Raw genomic sequence first — 7,334 nt, 5'->3', positions numbered from 1 at the left:
TCAGATTTTGAGAGACTGTAGTCCCCTCATTCCGCTCCCCATTTCCGGGTGAGTCCCGACTGCCCTGCCGCCGGCTGAACACGTCAGGTCGGCCAAAATGAACGCCGACAGCCCCCCAGACTGACGACGGCACGGGACACACCGAACAGACTCGAGTCACCGACCTCCCCAGATTGTCCAACGGCCGATAATGTCCTTGGTGTGTCAGCACTTTTAGTTGCATGTGATAAAACAAATGCAGAAACAGACCTTGAACTGGCATTGTTGGACCGCCAGATTAAAAAGACGGATCTGGAAATCGAAATCCTCAAACACAAGTTAGAGGTGGGTGCATGGTCACAGGTGACTTGTGTTAGTTATTGGAACAATATATAAAAAACCTAACTGTTGCTTTTGTGTTTTTAGGAAATAAAGAAGACAAAATAAAATTTGAATTATTTATCTTTATTTGGGTGGTGCTTGTGTTTTAGTAGAAGTGATTCCTGCATATAATGTCTCTGACCACTGTTCCATCCTGGACATCTGCAGGGTGGATGGGGTCTTCATCAGGGTCCTCTACATGTAGGGCAGGGCGTTGCTCTCCTATAATTGTGGCTTTCAGCAGGCCTATGGTCCTCTCCACCCGGGCTCTAGCCCTGCAGTGGGTCACATTGAAGTTTCGTTGGGGGCCTGGCTCCGGGTCAGGGTAAGGGGTGATCAGAGTGGGCTGGCATGGGTAACCCCTGTCACCCAGCAGAAGACCTTCAAACTCTCCTGTAATGCATAGTGTATACATTGAGTGTATTTAAGGAGGGAGACAGGTGAATAATACTGTACAAAGCTTTAGGCTGCTTACCACGTTCCCGTCTGTTGCTCAGGGCAGACTCACGATATATCCGTGAGTCATGCACAGACCCAGGCCATTTGGCCTCCACGTTGGTTATTAGATATGCAGCATCACATATGATCCTGACTGTGCAGAGAATGACAGATGTTACTTGCAGTATTGTGATAGAGTTTTTGACATTTTGTGACAGTGGTCAATTTACGTGCACATTAATGCTGTGAATGGACTTCCCATTCACATAGTCAGCTTCATTTTCTGAAGGAACAGTAAATGGAATGTGTGTGCCATCATTGCAGCCAATCATACTGGGAAATCCTAAAAGAAATTCAAATGACTTATACCATTCTGATCTTGCAGCACCATGTCATTTACCCGAATTATAATTAATAATTTGTCATTGTAAGGGTTTGACGTTATTCACCTGCAATCCTGTGGAACTCTTCTTTAATGGCTCTCACTGGTTTGTGTCCAGGGAACACTACAAACACGTTTAAAAAACGTTTCAGAGCGAGGCACACTTTTCTGACGGATCTGCATACAGTGGCTTTACCAAGATGCTCCGCATCACCAATGTTGTAAAGAAAATTGCCGTTTGCAAAAAAATGTAATGTAACACAAAGAATCTGCTGGGATGTAAGAGCATGTCCACGATGGGTTACGTTAGTGATATGAGGACGGATAAGGTTATGCACATATCTGATAGACTGGGAAGAAAAACGATACCGCTCAAATAGGCAGTTATCTGGAAATGAAAATACATCTAGTCGGGGCCTCAATATCCTCTCCCGATGAAAGTTTAACTCCCTGCGAAGTAATACAGCTTCTTCATCAATCGGATCGTCGACAAAAGGACATGCCATGTTTTTGAAAAAACCTTTAGTCTACAACCTTACCTAACTGAGTTAATGAAACAATCCTATTTTATTCATGCAGATGACAAAACTGGTCTAAAATGCACCTGATCCAGACTGAATGAATGAATGAGGAAATGAAAGAAGGCTGTGTCAGAGGGAGGAGACTGAGAGAAACTCAAGGTTTCATGAAGAAAACCTGCTCCCGACCAGGTTAGGTTCACAGACTATGTTACCATAGTAACTGACTCCGAGGTTAAGTTACCTCTCTTTCTGGAACGGAAAACCCAGAGTTTCCCTCATCTCAGGGTTAACAAACTCAGAGTTTTCACTAAACCTGCTTTCTGGAACGGGCCTCAGAGGTTGTTCAGAGGTTGTTCACATTTTCTTTAGTTGGATATTGGATGTGAAAAGCGTCACTCGGATCGTTGGTCTGAGTGGATGAAAGGGCTATCCAATGTGCACAGAGGCATTTGAGCGGCGTCCGTTGGTGACACCTCTTTGGAAATGAAATGTCAATGAACCTTTCCCAGACCCACTCTCAGTTACAGCTGAGAAGGGTCTGGTGTCAGCCAGGCTAGTAATGTTGTTAAAATGAGCTATTTCCAGCTTCATCTCCTGGCTAAAGTTTAACCCTTCCTTAACAGGCATGATCTAGAAAAGGCGATTCATGCTTTTATTAGTTCAAGGTTGGATTACTGTAATGCTCTTTATGTTGGTCTGAATCAGACCTCCATCTCACCACTTCAACTTGTACAAAATGCTGCTACTCGCTTTTAAAAAAATACATCTAGACATGCACACATCTCTCCCATTCTCTACACCTTACATTGGCTCCCGGTGTTTTTTAGAATAGATTTTAAGATTTTATTGTTTGTTTTCAAGGCCTTCAATGGCCTGGCCCCGGAGTATTTGTCCAAAATTTTAACTTTGCGGGAGCACAACTGGTCATTGCATTCTTCAAATCATCTGGTTTTAAAAGTGCCAAGGTCAAGGTATAAACAGTGGGGTGATCAGACTTTTGCAGTTGCTGCCCCGAGACTCTGGAACAAGTTACCCCCTGATATTCGCACTACCACAGATGTAGCTCTTTTTAGGTCCAAACTCAAAACTTATCTGTTTAGTCTGGCTTTTAATACACAAGTAACAACATAGTAACAATGTCATTCTTCTGTTTCTTTGTAACCTTTTCTGATTTTACTGTTTTCTATGTTCATTTTTTTTATTGTATGATATGCGTTGTAATCTTGGTTTCTGATGTTAAGCACTTTGGATACCTATTCTAGAGCACTTTACGTGCTCTATGAATACATTTTGATTAATTAACTGATAGAGTCTTTAATGACCGATCTCCTAGAGTCTTCAATGACCGATCTCCTAGAGTCTTCGATGACCGATCTCCTAGAGTCTTCGATGACCGATCTCCTAGAGTCTTCGATGACCGATCTCCCAGAGTCTACACAGACCGGCGAACCACAGTGCTGGCTGACCGGCACCCTAAAGACTTTGCCGTTCTCCGGCGCCCCAGAGACCTTGCCAGTCTCCGGCATTCCAGAGACTTTGCCATTGTCGGCGGCCGACTTCTGCCCCCAGTGTCCTGTAGGTGGCCTGACCGATTCCTGCACCCCATGTTTTGTCAGTGGTCCAGCCGACCCCTGCTACAGTTACCCTGTCGGTGGATTCACCAACTTCTGATTCTGTTGCCTTGTTGGCTGACCCTGGCTCAGCTGACCTGTCACCTGGCTCCAGTCCAGCTGACCAGAGGCCCTGATCCCCGTCCCACAACAACCCTGTAAACCAGAGGCCCTGATCCCCATCCCACAACAACCCTGTAAACCAGAGGCCCTGATCCCTGTCCCACAACAACCTGTAAACCAGAGGCCCTGATCCCTGTCCCACAACAACCTGTAAACCAGACGCCCTGATCCAAATCCCACAACAACCCTACCCCCGGACTGAGATCAGGATTCACTAAGACAAGATACCAAAGGTTGCCAGGTCATTGAGGATGGACCAGGTCCTCTCAAAGTGGAGTGTGTCCATCATCTCTGTGAGCCATAACTTCCTTTTTGGGATGGCTTTTTTCAGTATGAGAGTTTACACTTTTTTGCAAAGAGAGTTCCATACACCAAGAAGTGCTGTTGAGCCAGAGTCAGTTTTCTTCTATATTGCGACATCCCTAAAATGACTACATGAAACTAAAGATATCACCCCAGTAACCTTGTGTCTTGCAACAAAGAACATAACTAAAAAGTAAATTACAACACAGTGTGTCTATAATGTCCAATCTGTTAAAACTGTCAATGTGTTTGTGCAATCGAAGAATGTTACAGTGCACACACACACACACAAACACACACACATAGACAAACACACGCACATACACACACACACACATACACACAGACCCACACAGGCAGACAGGCACACACACAGAGACACACAGACATACACATACACACATGCAGACACACACACACGCACACACACACAGACACACAAAAACACAGACACGGAAACACGCACACACACACACAGACACAAATACCCCCCTCCTCTCTGAATAATGTGTGTATGAAATCCCGTCAGCCTCTGTGGTTTCAGAATCATGTAAAGGACATTGATTACTGGATAGAGAGCTGATGCTGCAACGTTTCCTCTGATGATGAGATAAAGAAGTCATGTTTGTAAAAAAAACACAGACACACACACACACACACACACACACACACACACACACACACACACACACACACACACACACACACACACACTCTCTCTTATCTCTGAATAATGTGTGTATGAAGACCCGTCAGCCTCTGTGGTTTTACACTCGTGTAAAGGACATTGATTACTGGATAGAGAGCTGATGCTGCAACGTTTCCTCTGATGATGAGATAAAGAAGTCATGTTTGATAAAAAAAAGAAAAAGAGCAGCTACTGCTGAGTGTTGGTGTAGAGCGTATATTCAATTCAATTAAATTTTATTTATAGTATCAAATCATAACAAGAGTTATCTCAAGACACTTTACAGATAGAGTAGGTCTAGACCAGGGGTGGCGAACCTGTGGCTCTTGAGCCACATGCGGCTCTTTGCCTGCTCCTTTGAGGCTCTTACTGTGTGGCTGGGGGCTGTGTTATTGGTAGATTTTTTTTTTACTTTTTGAAACATTTCAGATAAGTTTTAAAAAAAAAAAAAAGCATTTGAATGATGCATTTGCCAATTATTTTAAAATAAAAAATAATGCAGCAGAGTTTTTTTTATGGACAGATTCTGCAACCTGAGGAAAACAAGTGGCCACAGATCACCTTCCTCATTAACTCTTTTACTGCTGATTGTTTGAAAGCCCCTCTAGTGACAAATGAGTGAAAGAGTGGCCACAACAGAGTACAACCAGACCTAAAAAGGATTGTGGATAACAAAGACTGTCAGGTTTCCCACTGAGTCAATCTAAGTAAGAAAAAAAAAAACTATGAAAACTGCTATGTATTATGACTTTCATTAGATCTGGAAGTCACTGTTGTAATGTGGACGTGCATGTGTTGTATGGCTTTTTGCTATGGTGCCTGTTTTTTTGTGGCTCTTTATGCTGAACTGGTTGGCCAACCCTGGTCTAGACCACACTCTATAAATTCCAAAACCCCAACAATTACAGTAATTCCCTCAAGAGCAAGCATTAGCAGTGGCTATTGCGACAGTGGCAAGGAGAAACTCCCTTTTAGGAAGAAACCTCAGCAGACCCAGACTCTTGGTAGGCGGTGTCTGACAGGCCGGCTGGGGGTGTGATGAACAGTGGCGATAATAGTCACATTAGAGATAATGGAACAGTGACTTCGAAGGTCATTGTGGACATGAGCTGAGTGGTGTCAGTGTGTCGACCTCGGAGCAGAATGGCTGCAGTCACAGAGCTCTCCTTCCTGCTGTTTGCTCTCATCAACAACATCCATGCACAAGAACAGATCATCATCCGACTGGAAGGATATTCTCACACCTTCACCCTCCCAGAAAACATCAACTCCTGCCTGATCTTCAGATGTGTTAGTGAGGAGAAGCTTGTCCTGTGGAACACGTCTGACCTCTGGTCCAACAGCTCCTCAGTACCTGAAGACCTGAAACAACGACTTGTCAGCTCGGTGAAAACTTCTTCTTACACCATCCTCAACCTGACCCATTCAGACTCCGGCCAGTACCGAGAGGAGTGTTGGACTGAGGGCAACGTGACGCATGAGAACAACATCACTATTATTGTTTGTACTTCAACAGATCAGCTCATTATCAATACGAGGCTTGGAGAAACAGTGGACCTGCCATGTGTGGGAGCAGCTGATAATCTGGATATCCAGTGGCTCAAACAGGACTCTAGCTATGGGCAAGAAACATACAGCAGAGGTTTTGGGGACAAAACGACATCAGTGATGGACAATGTTAGAGGAAAATACCAAGTGGTGACAAACACATCAGCTCTTCGTGTTTCCAACGTCACAACAACAGATTTTACAGACTACAACTGTCTGGTGATGAACCAACAGCAGTGTCTTAGCAGTTACCCTGTAGAGTTGGAACTACAGGTTGAGAGAATCTAGGGCTCAGTGGGAGAGAGTGATAGTGCCGTGCACTATCACTGACTCCTCTGATGAACAGCCCCCACGCTGGAGGAAATATAATTCAAAAACACTCTCATTCACTGACCTAGAACTACAAAACCAGACTGTTCCTTCAGTAGACCAAAACTACTCACTGGTGTTTTCATCTCTAATGTTAAATCACACAGGTTGGTACGACTGTGAAGCCTTTAGGACAAAGCAAGAGTATGATCTGGTTGTGTGCCCCAAATTTGCCCCCCCTGCTGTAGAGCTTTTCTCAGAGGGAGAAGAAGTCACTCTGAGATGCACAGATAGGGGAGGGGGTACGTGGCATTTTTGGTTTGTCAATTTGAATCGAACAGAGGGAAGAATCTTTAATGTAAAGTATGATCAGAGCATGAGCAGAGTGAGCTGGTACGATAATAATGGGAGCCTGGTTATCTCTAATATCTCAATGGGAGACGCAGGGGAGTACTGGTGTGAGGTCATTGACCGAAATTTTCAGTGTGTGACAACTGAGAGAACTGTGTTGGTGTACATGGAGCCCTTTGGGATTTACTCCACCTTCTTCAAAGTGCGATGCTCAGTGCTCAGTGTCCTGCTGCTGATGCTCTGTGCTGCTGTAGTCGCTGTGAACCTGAGGACACGGAGAGGAGCTCAGCTTTCAGCTCACACAATATGTATATATGATCATTTCATCATTGGCTTTAATACAGCCTGGTATACACTGGCTTTAATACAGCCTGGTATACACTGGCTTTAATACAGCCTGGTATACACTGGCTTTAATACAGCCTGGTATACACTGGCTTTAATACAGCCTGGTATACACTGGCTTTAATACAGCCTGGTATACACTGGCTTTAATACAGCCTGGTATACACTGGCTTTAATACAGCCTGGTATACACTGGCTTTAATACAGCCTGGTATACACTGGCTTTAATACAGCCTGGTATACACTGGCTTTAATACAGCACGGTATACACTGGCTTTAATACAGCCTGGTATACACTGGCTTTAATACAGCCTGGTATACACTGGCTTTAATACAGCCTGGTATACACTGGCTTT

Source organism: Perca flavescens, chromosome 15 (assembly GCF_004354835.1).
Source record: "Perca flavescens isolate YP-PL-M2 chromosome 15, PFLA_1.0, whole genome shotgun sequence".
Classification (NCBI taxonomy): domain Eukaryota; kingdom Metazoa; phylum Chordata; class Actinopteri; order Perciformes; family Percidae; genus Perca; species Perca flavescens.
Note: the sequence above shows the minus strand (reverse complement) of the source record.